The sequence below is a fragment of the Dama dama genome, chromosome 21 (assembly GCF_033118175.1).
Source record: "Dama dama isolate Ldn47 chromosome 21, ASM3311817v1, whole genome shotgun sequence".
Classification (NCBI taxonomy): Eukaryota; Metazoa; Chordata; class Mammalia; order Artiodactyla; family Cervidae; genus Dama; species Dama dama.
Window position 1 is genome coordinate 22,536,260 of NC_083701.1, and position 12,241 is coordinate 22,548,500.

At 47.2% G+C, this 12,241-nt stretch overlaps 1 long non-coding RNA gene across 1 annotated transcript in view; it reads left to right on the forward strand.

Annotated features, from left to right (window-relative positions):
- Window positions 1-6,538: 6,538 nt before the first annotated feature.
- The window catches only part of LOC133042289 (uncharacterized), a 61,364-nt gene continuing 55,661 nt past the window's right edge, over window positions 6,539-12,241 (forward strand). The window contains exon 1 of the long non-coding RNA XR_009689467.1: window positions 6,539-6,605. This is a non-coding gene — a long non-coding RNA (uncharacterized LOC133042289). The remainder of the gene's footprint in view (window positions 6,606-12,241) is intronic.

The window sequence follows — 12,241 nt, forward strand, 5'->3', positions numbered from 1 at the left end:
AATAGGGCATGTCTTTTTTTTTTTTTTAAATACAAAGAGTTCCTGGATGTTAGGAATGTTCAAGATAAAACATTTCAATGAGGAAAATAAGTCTATTTTGTTAAGCATAACAGTTTACCTTAAACATTTGATGGGCAAACCTTCATTCCAGTGTTCTATCGTCCAATCCACTTTATTTGTCTCTAGTACCCTACACTAGTCTTTCTTCCTCTGACCCCAGACAGGTTTTGTTTCCTGCATTCCTGGTGGATAAAGCGAGCAGAGGTACCTCACCTGCTGAGGGTCAAGGCCAGGTCACCAGTTCAGATCCCACCAGGCATTTTTAGGGCACAAGGAGAGTCAGTTGTACCCCTTGCTGCTGCATCTCAAAAAAATTAAGACTTCACTGGTGGTCCAGTGGTTAAGATTCTGATTCCACTGCAGGGTGCACAGATAGATCCCTGATAGGAGAGTTCTGCATGCTGTTGTGGTATGGCCAAAAAAAAAAAAAAAAGAGATAAGTAGGGAAAAGAGGAAAGGAGAAAAGAAAGTGTTTCAAAGAACCAAAAGTCCCATGAAGTCACATTCTTTTTTTTCCTCCAAAGTCACATTCTTAACTATTCACCAGGGAAAGGTCAAATAATGAGAGGGAAAATAAGAACTAAAATGGTTCAGCATTTCCATTGCCTTTAACTCCAAATGGAGGGAAATTAGTTCTCAAAGTAACTCTTAGGGGCAGAAGCTCTTGCCTATTCCCTCGTCTGTCCTCAAGTGGACTCAGAGGAAGTGACCTCAGGTGCCAGTTAGTGACTGCTTTTTGTTTTACTTTGAAAAATACCTAAATGGTCTAATTATTCCCCACCCCACCCCCATATCTGTACTTCTGAGATACTTTAGAAGTTGGTCAAGAGGTAGAAATCAGGATTGCTGTCCTGAGCTCCAGGCACCCTTGGTCATGCTTATTTGAATTCGTCTAAGATTATAGTCTACGAAAGTGAGGAATGGCCTCCTCGGATGCAGGCATACACGCACGTGTGGAATATTTTAGACATAGTTTTAGGCATGACTTCTCATAACTCCTCCAGAGGTTGGAGGAATATAAAACCTCAGATTTAGAAGCCCTGATGATCAAGGTATGTTGGGAAGCATAGGGCCCAAGCACTGAAGCAAAAAGGCAGTTTCCCTTTATTTGAGAAAACATAGGGACATCTCAATAACTCTCTCCTATTACTGAGTTTTGAATCAAGAAGCAGGAGAGCAGTACATCTCTCTCAAAGCAAAACGCGATGCCCAGGTGAAGATGTGGGTCTTTTCCTTTGTGCCGTGTGGTGGGCAGTGGCTTTGCTCCCTACCTCAGGTGCTTACATCCTTGTATCAACCCCTCCCACCTGTAATCTGGGCTGGACTTGCTACTCTACCCAATAGAATGCAGCCCAAGCAAGGCTGTGCCAGCTCCAGGGACCAGCCCTCGGCCAAGGCTTGGCAGTCATTCTTGTGCTCCTGAGCGACTGTGTAGGAAGTCCGGTTATCAAGGCGGTGAGATCACGTGCAAAGGCCGTCTGGAGAGGAGAGGCCGCGTGGCCTACTCCCATCTCTGGCCACCATCCTGCCAAATGGAATGCAAGAGAGGTAGAAGAACAACATCGGGATGAGCTCAATCAATTCACAGGTAGGAGAGATTAAAAAGAAAAAGAAAAAGAAAAAGAAAAAAAAGATCGTGGTTGTAAACTATCAACTACTGGGGAGCTTGGTTACTTAGCAACAGATTATTCACCAGTGTTTTGTCCTTAAATGACCCTTTCTTATTTTGAAGTATAGGAATGTGGGTCCTCATGGAAAAATCAGGAAAAGAGTTTTGGGTCCTGTCAAAGACACCGATGCAATTTTAAAGTGAAGGGCAGAATGTAGAACTTGACTTGGGTTAGAGGTCTTTGGTGCCACCACATGTTCAGAGTCCTCTTTCCTTAAAAAGACTCAGATGAAGTGACTGTAAGGACCAGCTCTTGATTGTTTTTTGTTTTTTTTTAATTGGAGTATAATTGCTTTATAACGTTGTGCTAATTTCTGCTGTACAATGAAGTGAATCAACTATATGTATGCATATATCGCCTCCCTCTGAAAACTCCCTGCCACTCCCCCCATCCCACCCCTCTAGGTCATCACAGAGCCCTGGGCTGAGGTCCCCATGCTATACAGCGTCTGCCCACTAGTTATCTGTTTTCACGTGGTAGTGTATATAGATGTCATGACTTTCTTCAAATATTAAATTTGTCTCAGTTTTAATGGTTTTATTTGGGAACAAATATATAAAGGACACACTACTTCCCTTGCTCCTTCTTGCCTCATCTTTACCTTGAAAGTATTTTAGAATTATATCAGGAGGTAGGAATCCAACCATTTCATGGGCTGAGGTACCCAGACTGGAAGCCAGCAGAGTCTACACACCTTTGAGGGACTCAGAGAAGAAGAGAATGTTTTCTTTTCCCCTGAGACACTGCCTTCATCTCTATTAAAGTTACAAGGGCAGGTCTGATAAATTACAAATAAATGTGTAAGCTCCTTATACAAGCAACTATGAGACCATATCCCAATGAAGCTATTTCTTTCACTTACTATTCATATGTCAGAAGATGATTGTACCTTTAATCTGAATTATACTGCAAAAGACTTCAGATTTTTATATAAATTTGTGCTGATGTCAAGAAAAGCAAATAGAAACAAAAGAATTTAAGAGAAAATGGAGTAGGTGCTACAAACTGAAATATATCATTGTGGTCCAACTTTCTAAGTGTCCCATTTCATTTTGTTTTTATCTTTTATTAATTTTGTTTTGTTTTATTACTTGTTACTCCCCCCCCCCCGCCCCCACTGTGTTGGGCACACATCATGTGGGATCTTTCATTGCAGGGTGCCTTCTCTCCATTGCATGTGGGATCTTAGTTCCCCACTCAGGGATCTAACTTGCATCCCCTGCATTGTAAGGCAGATTCTTAACCATTGGGTCATGAGGGAAGTACCCATTTTGTTTTTAATACTCAGAACGGTCTTGGTCACAAAATAGATGTTCAACACTGCCTTCCTCCTCCTATTCACCTTTGATTATTTTTGACAGCACTGGCTGGGGGAGAGAGATTTCACATTTATTATTTCAGCATTGATTTATTCTTTCTGCTTACAAGATGCTTCCTTCTGAATCCTGAGTATTCATCTGAGAAAAAGTGGTTTTAGTGTCCCTGTTCATCCTTGTCTGGAGTAGGATGAGGCATGTCTTGCTCCTTCTTCAAAATGATCAACCTGAGACTCAAAGAACATCCCTTGAGCTTCCCTGATCTGGGATCAGCTGCATCCCCTTAATTTTTCACTGTAGCACCTTCCTCAACCTCTCCTCCAGTGAGGAAGCTCTGTGCTTCTCCTGAATCATTAGGCAGCTTCCCGTGAATCAGTTTGCACTGTGGGCCTCACACGAACACCAAACCCTCACCACCGGCAATTCTCCCAGCTTTATTCAAAACTCTGGATATTAAAAAGTCTCAGTGTGGTACAAAATAGTATTTATATTGTAAAACAGTACTTCTTAGCAAAATACAAAATTTCTTAGCATTGACAGCAAGTGTTAAATAAGTTGTTGCTGCAATAGTAATAATGCTCTTTAAAATAAACATTCTCTGCAGCTTAGGCCCAAACAGTTTGATTAAATAAAAGAAAAAACTTTTCATCATATTCTTACTGAAGACAATTAGTTTCGAGGGTCTTCTTTCCACTTGAGCCAAAGTCTCAAACACTTTGTCAGTCAAATCCATAAATCCCCAAACTGATGTTGCTCAGAAGGATGGTTTGTGAAATTCCACTCTGTGTGGTGATTCGGATGAGGATCAACATGCTGCAGCAGCCGTGCTGTGGGCCCAGATTCCTCCTGGGTCATGGTCAGCGCCCTCTCACATACTTGATCTCTTGTAAGGCAAGGAAAAGAATGGTTAGAGGTATTCTGGTCTGTCTGATTCCTGGGGTGGTTCGAGGAGCACTGGGGACCGTGCGTTCACCATGTGTCTCCTAACCGGGCACCTTCTACGTGCTTAGAAATGGACTGAGTGACTGGCTTACACTTGGTACCTCCCTCAGTTTTCCATTGGACATTCCTGAAGGAATGGGGAGTTCCTGTTCGGCCTCTCTTCTATTTGAGACAGTTGCCAGTGGCTAGAACTCCTTTCTGCTGAATACAAGTCAGGACTGTAAACCTAGCAACGCAAAGCATAAGCTTTTGGAGCAGAGCAGAGAATGGCCGAATAAGCGGAAGTGTTTCGAAAGGAGAAAACTCTAAGGCTTTGAGTCAGAAGACCTCTCTGGCTTAGCATCGTAGCTTTGTGAGTTTGGTAAAGGCACTAACTTTTCCTGGTCTCCGCTCATCTGTAAAAAAGTAGGGAGAACAATACAAGCCCTATCTGTCTCCTTAACTGGCTTGCTGTATGAACAAATTAGATGGTGTTTAAAGGATTGTTTCTGCACCACAGGAATCACTTCCTCTTCTCTCTCCCCTTCTCAACCTTTTGATTCCACGTGTCTCCATCTTTCCCAGTAGACTCGAGGGATTTGATTTCGTTATTCCATTGGGAAAGAGAAACAGCAGTAATTCCCCTTCCCTGGTGCTTTGTCTGGTGGATTGAGAATTTCCCATCCTCGCAAGCTTGCCTGTGTGAGCTGGGAATCCAGATTGTGTGTTTCACTCTGAGCTTTGGGCAGCTTAGCCTCTCTGGTTTTAAAATGGAAATGACTGTCACTTGAAGAAGAACTTCAGATAGAATGCCTCAATTCATATCAACTCTCATTTTGTATGAAAATCTCAAGGTCTTTATAAAAGGGACAGTTCACCAGGACACACTGCTCAGTCTCAAGACTGCTAGTATTCACCTTTTAGTCAGCACTTGCCCCCACCATTCATAGCTTCTCAGGTCCTGAACTACATGGCCATGCCATTTATTTTTTTAAGGGTATAAAAGAGTTGAAATTCTTGAGGATGAGTAAATAGAGTGGAATGAAGAAAGAAAGTCTGGCTTCCAGGAGTTCCAAGCAACTTCAGCAGGTTTAAGTTATGTTGGAACTACATAGAAGGGATTCTGAACCACCCAAGTCCTTGGAAGTTATTTCTTCCAGGGTAGTGGTTGGATTCTGTGAAGACAAGAAAACTCTGACCCACCCATGAAATGAAGGGACAATTTTAGAGTTGTTCCCTACATACTGGGTTCTGCTAATTTTTGTGTGTGCGTGTTTTCTACTAAATATATTCTTCTTAAATTTTTATTTTTAATTGGAGGATAATTACAATATTGTGTTGGTTCCTGCCACACATCCGCATGAATCAGCCATAAGAATGCATATGTCTGACTCTTGGAATTCCAGGGACTGTAGCCCTCCAGGCCTCTCTCTCTATGGGATTTTCCAGGCAAGAATACTGGAGCGGGTTGCCATTTCCTTCTCCAGTACATAGGTCTGGATTCTGCTTATTTTAACAAATCTGTTTGGGTGTCTGAAAAAAACACTCCAGATTGTAGATGTACACAGACACACACTCCAAAAATATTAAACTGAAATGGGAGATTACAGAATGGAGAAATAAAACAGAAATTCAAGTCTGCAATTTCAGTAAAGAGGTTGTGGGTATGGAAAGTGTACAGCTTTTTAAATTCATTAAACATGATTTAAAATTTTTTCCTATTTAATTCATCTTTTTAATTTTATGTGTTGGTTATAAGACATGATTCTTGCCTGACAACCATTACTTCATGTCAGCTTTCAGAAAAATTAAGGCATCCAAAAACTAGTCAGTTCCCCTGTCTCCCCTTTTGGTCCTATGGGTCTTTACCTACATTAGTAACTGTTCCTCTGGCGATTAATTTATTAATGTGCCCGAGAGGCTAGTTTCACATCCATCAGTGTTAGGCACTGACTTCCAGGCTCGTCGTCCCGGGCCTCCATTCACCGAACAGCCTTATTTCCGTTTGTTCTATTGATTATCTTCCACTTCTGGGTAAACCCCTCGCTCCGTTTGGCTGTTGTTGGTGTTGTTTGTTTCATTCCAAAGGCAGGAAGTCCTCTCTCCTCTCTGCGAAGTAAGAATATCAGTGCCCCCTATTTTTCCCTGCGGCTCTCCTCTGTCCGGCGAAAGGGGATGTTTTGGGATAAATTTTCTGTGTGTGAGGTGAGGGGAGGGAGCAGGCGGAATAGTGATGGTGATGCATGTGTTCTATGCAAAGGCATCTGTGTTCACAGCATTTCAACCAATCCCAGTCAGGACTGCTTCCCACCATGGTAGTGATTTTAGATCCAGTCCCTTCTTCCTCCCAGTAGTAAGGAGAAGTCGTGTCGCTAAAGTTTTGCACAAAGAAAATGAAAATAATGTTCAGGGGCGAAGCCTGCGCTCGACAGTCAATTTCCACGCCCACCCCCACCCTCCGCCACGCGCGGGCCCAGGTCCCTGGAGGCGGCGGCGAGTCCCTCCCGCGCGGTCGTCTCCGGGCGCAGAAGGCGTTGGAAGCCCAGGGAGCCGCGCTCCGCTTGCGGGGAACCGCGCTCCGGCTGCTCCTAATTCAGTGGGCATTTCAACCAGACCCTGAAGGGACTCAACCTAGAAGGTAAAAGCTCTCAGGTTTGGTACGGGTCGAGGAGAGTACAGCCTCCCTGGTGACCCGGACAGAAAAACTGCAAGTCGTGCTCTCGTTTCGAGGGTTTTCGCTCGCTCCGGTGGCTCTGCGCCCTCGGGCGGGCTGCTCGGAGCCGGAGTGCGCGGCCCGGAGCGAATCGGCCTCGAAGGGTTTCCGTTCCGAATCTTTCAGGAGGGGCTCTGCCGCGCGGGGACCTCAGAGGTCCCAACGGGACATCCGGATCTGACTCTTCCCCCGAGGAGGGGAGGGGATTGGGGCCCCGGCCTGAGACTTTCTGCCGAACGAGAAGGTAAACCCAGACTGTACACCACGCCGTAGGGAGCGGGTGGCCGCGCTCGCGGTGTTCCGGCCCTGGTTCTCGGCCGCTCGGGTGCGGCCAGCGCCGGGAGCAGGGCTCTCATAGGGTCAGGAGGTCTGTGCAGGAACGACTCCAGGGCCAGGAGGCGCCCTCAACGTCCCGAGCCGGCGGGGCCGCCGACTGCGCCTTGGGCTGCGACTGGGGCCGGGGTCTGGCCAGGGGTGCGGGCATCTCCCCCCTCCTGTTCCCGACTCCTTCCCTCCGGCCGGGCGAGGCGGCCCGTCCGGCGAGGGGTTGCCGGGCGCTGGGCCGAGCTGGATGGCCGAGAGCAGCCCGAAGGTGGGGTACGCTAGAGACAGCCGAGCCAGTCCCGGAGCGCGCGGTGCGCCGGAACCGCCAGGCTGGGCCCCCTGGGGATGTGAAACTGAAGACAAGGCGGCAGCGAGCGGCGGGGAGCCGGTCGGGACCGCAGGTTGACTGAGGGCGAGTCTCCACCTGGGGCCTTCGAGGAGCAGCGCCGGCAGCCCGCAGGACGCCCGGGTGCGCGGGACGCGGTGCTGCGCCGGACTCCTTCCAGGGGAACGCAGGAGGGAGAAAGGGGTGGGGGCGCCTGTGGGGCTGGATGCGGTGGGATGGAGGGGACGCTGGCTCCGGGAAGTCTGCGTGCGTTTACCCCTGAGAACTCGCTCCTACCTGGAGCTTTACCAGCAGGAAAGCGGTGAACAGGCAGGTGCAGAATCGTCTTGGGAGCAGGAGATGAAATCAGGTTCAAGACAAACTGTTCACCATCTCTAGGTGTAAATGGTAAAGAATATATTTTTGCGGTCTTCGAAATGGTTCTAAAGGTGTTCTCTAATCAGGCAAGTTTCTGTAAAAAAAGAAAACGAGTGCTTTTAAAAAAAAAGTTTTTAAAAAAGAGCTGATTCCTTCTTTATTTCTCAGGTAGAAATTGGGAGATTTACGGCAGACAAAACTGCTGATCATTAATAAAGCTGGAAATGAATTAAGGGCACCTTTCGGAAAACGTGCAGAGCTTTAGAATTTAGAGTGATATAGGCTGCTTATCTGGAGCTCTGTTTTGTTTTGTTTTGTTTTGTTTTTAATGCTGAAGTTGGTGTTAGAAAGGCGGGAGCCATGGCCTCTGGTTGTGAGGAGTTCAAGCTCCTTTTACTTTCGGTCTTTCCAACTTGGGGGAGAGTTGGCTATTTTTTTTTTTAAGAAAAAAAAATGGCCAGGCTTTATTTTCATCTTACCAATGCAAAATCATTTGTGTTCTGCATAAATAGCTTCATTAACAATTATAACTTTTCCTATTTGTTCGATAGTCATATAAGCAGAACATCAAGGGAAAAACTAGTGGCCTCTACCTGAACTGTAGGATTCTTCCCTCTTCCTGCCCCCACAAATGGGATGTATTCTCCCTATTATTCTGCAGCTTGCTTTTTCAGTTAAATATATATATATATTATATAAATACATATATAATATATGAACATATATATAAATCCATATATAATATATACATTGTTGCTGTTCAGTCATCCAGTCGTGTCTGACTCTTCCAAACCCCATGTACTGCAGAGCGCCAGGCCTCCCTGTCCCTCACCATCTCCCAAAGTTTGCCCAAGTTCATGTCCATTGCATCGGTGATGCTGTCCAGCCATCTCATCTTCTGATGCCCTCTTCTCCTTCTGCCTTATTCTTTCCCAGCATCAGAGACTTTTCCAATGAGTCAGCTGTTCGCATCAGATGACCAAAATACTGGAGTTTCAGGCTCAGCATCAGTCCTTCCAACGAGTATTCAGGGTTGATCTCCTTTAAGACTGACTGTTTTGAACATATATGGTACATAAATACATATAAACATATAATGCACAAACATATAAATCCATATATAATGTATAGGTGCATATATACTATATGAAATGTATAAATACATATGCAATATAAAATACATATATAATATATAAATACACACACATTTGGCTGAACCTCTGTATACCAGGTTGGTGGTCTTCCCCCCTCTCCCCTGGGGTCAGACCCACTTATCCTATCTCCGGTCCCACGTAAGTTTGTATACTAATCCCTTCATGCACAATTACAGTCCTAAGACTGTCTCCCACTTGTGCAAACACAGCCTGTGCGCACGAACGCAGAGGCGCTGCATTTAAGCAATAGGGGACCCCTGGGGGAACTCCTATCGCCTGAGAGGGAGAGGCTGGAACTGTGCGGGTCCTAAGCGCAGTCTTCGGGACCGGTCCTCTTGCTCTCGCGTCTCGGGAATGCTGGCAGCCGGGCGGTGGGTAGAAAACCCCGCTGGCGGTCCTCGCTCCTGGTCACCGTTCCCCATCGGTCTGCCTCACTGGGGCCGGGGTCGGGCTCCGGGGGAATGGGGTTTCGTGGGCACTTCTAGGACCCTAGTAACTCAGGACTGAGCGGCCACCCGAGTGACTCGTTCGGTCGCGGTGGGTAAAATCGGCCGCAGTACCCCTAGGGGGACCGAGTTCCGGTCTGACAGATGGCTAATATTAAGCTCCGCGCCGTCTTCACTCGGATGGTGGAAGATGTGGCGCACACCTCTGTGGGCCACCCCTCTGCGGGCCTCCGGCCGGAGGGACTCAGGCCGGCGCTGCGAGATCCGATCTGGGAACGACTCGGTCCCCAGGGAAGCGGGGTGGGTGGTGTGGTGGGCTTCCTGGAGGAGGTGGCGCTGCGCTGGGGCCTTGCTGAACCCACGAGACAACCGGACCAACTCCCCCCGCCCCTGCCAGGGCCTGGGCGCGCCCCCGCTCTACGGATCCCCCCTGCCCACGCTCAACAAGACCCCCTGGACCGCGTGGAGCCAGACCCGACCTTCTTCGCCGCGCCGATGCCCAGACACTGTGGGCCGTCGGGTCCCTGCCCTCCCGGCTGGGCCTGGAGACCCCCAGCGCACGGAATTCACCCCCAACCCCTTCGCCGAGGCTCCACCAGGGGACCGCGCGATCCCCCCACCTGCTTGCTCGCCGTCGTGATGCTGTCTTAGAACCGGCAGCGCTCTGCCCTCGGAGGTCGGCTGAATTAAAACCACCGGCCTATGAAACTTTGCTGTTTGTCCACGAATGAAGGTAATAATAACAACGTTTAACACTGTTACCATCTCAAAGGAGGCGAGGCAAAGTGTCCGCGGCTTCAGTGAAAATTTGATGAACCGCGGTAGAAAGCACTTTTTTTTCCCCTGGAAAGTTCTCTTACCCCAGTTGGTTTTAAACTTTTAACACCGACTGTGTATCTTTTGCATTTCAAGCCACTGTTTCTAGACTTCTTGGTTATGGACACCTGTAAATTTGTAAATCTTTCAAAAAGTATCTGCATATGGAGATTTTATATTCTTTGGTAAAATTATTTAATAAGTTGTGTCTGTGTCAGTTGGGGTCTTAATTAAAATGGTGAAAGAAGGAAGATTAAGGGGCAAAGAGAGTGTTTATATAGGGGGCTCTTCGGAGGGACCATTGGCTTCCTAAGCCAGGCAGTGGCACAGAGCGTCACCCATCACTGGTGGGTGGAATAGGGAGAGTGTTTACTGGAGCCCGGGGTAGTGGTAGGCTTAGGGATCCCGCTAGCCAGGCAGGACCTCTGGCTGGGGGATGAGGAGTGAAGCTGTGTCAGTCAGAACCCACCAGGATGGGGCCAGAAAATAGACCCTGGAAGAAACTCCTGTCACTCTCCTGACTTTCTGAGACTGCTCCTCCTTGGCCAGACCTACCTACAGACCTAGAGGACAGGGGGCATGGATGCTGCTCCAGGGAGGGGGTGAGGACCGTGTCTCCTGCAGTAGAAAAAGTCCAGGCTTTCCCGGAATCAGCTAGCTCCATGGGAGGGAACTCAGCACAAAACTCCAGACCAAAGTAGCTGCCGGGCTTTGTGTGTGACCTGTAAGGGATACCAGGAGGGACCCTCAGCTAGCCGCTGCTCTTCTCAACCTCGGGATCCCTGCGTGGAGGCTCTGAATTCTCAGATGTTGTGCTACTGGAAATACCTGGCTGTAACCTAGGTAGAAACAAACAAATAAGAAATAGATTGGTGAAGTGTTCAACAATAGCTAACTTGGGGTGAGACTGATGGAAATGCCCAGTGGGTGTGGGCGTGACATCACCAGCACTGCTCACACCAGCATGCACCAGCTCACACTGGGTGTGCACCAGCTCACACTGGTCAGGTCCCCTCTTCATCGCTGCCCTGGTGCAACCTTGCTGGTGGTGTCATGCCCACACCCACTGGGCATTTCCATCGGTCTCACCCCAAGTTAGCTATTGTTGAACACTTCACCAATCTATTTCTTATTTGCTTGTTCCTTCCTAGGTTACAGCCAGGCATTTCCGGTAGTATAACATCTAAGAATACAGAGCCTTCTAAATCTTCTGAGTCCCTCTACCTACCATAAGCCAGTGATTATCAAAGCAAGCTGCACAGTACATTCAGCCTTTGAGAAAGAAGATCTCCCTCTAAGAGATTCTGACCAAATGGTTTGGCCTAAAGATCCCCACTGAGTAAAACATAACTCTCAACTTTGAGGCTGTGACTATTTTTTAAGTCGACAGCTTGTTTCATACTAGGTTACAGCCAGGCATTTCCGGTAGCACAAGATCTGAGAATTTAGTACCTTCTAAATCTTCTGAGTGATTATCAAAGCAAGCTGCACAGCGTGATCTATTCTTTAGAAAGAAGACTGAGACTCGATCTCCTTCCAAGAGATTTTCACCAAATGGCTTTGGCGGGCCCATGGACAGAGGAGCCTGGCAAGCTACAGTCCATAGGGTCGCACAGAGTCAGACATGACTGAAGTGACTCAGCGCGTGCACATACACACCATCAGGGTGTTTCAAAATTTAAAATCTCTTGAGGTGATTGTGATCGTGGCTATTAAAAAGATGAAAATATTGATATCAGAACTACCCAAGAAGTCAGCTGTTTGTCTATTTATTTTATCAGATGTTTATTGAGCATCTATTAAATGCGAGGCACTATATTGATAACACATTCTGTGTTCTCAAGGAACATAATGTTTTTTTTACATGCAGGAAAGGCATGTAGACAAACAATGGTTAATGGTGGTCAGGGCAGTAAAGAATTGTTCTGGCAGAAAGCAGAGTGATGGATTCTGTGTGAAGGGGCCTGGATTAAAAATAATAATAACTGACCTGGACTCCCCTGGTGGCTCAGACAGTAAAGAATCTGCCTGCAATGCAGGACACCTTGGTTTAATCCCTGGGTCAGGAAGATCCCCTGGAGAAGGGAATGGCAACCCACTCTGGTATTCTTGCCTGGA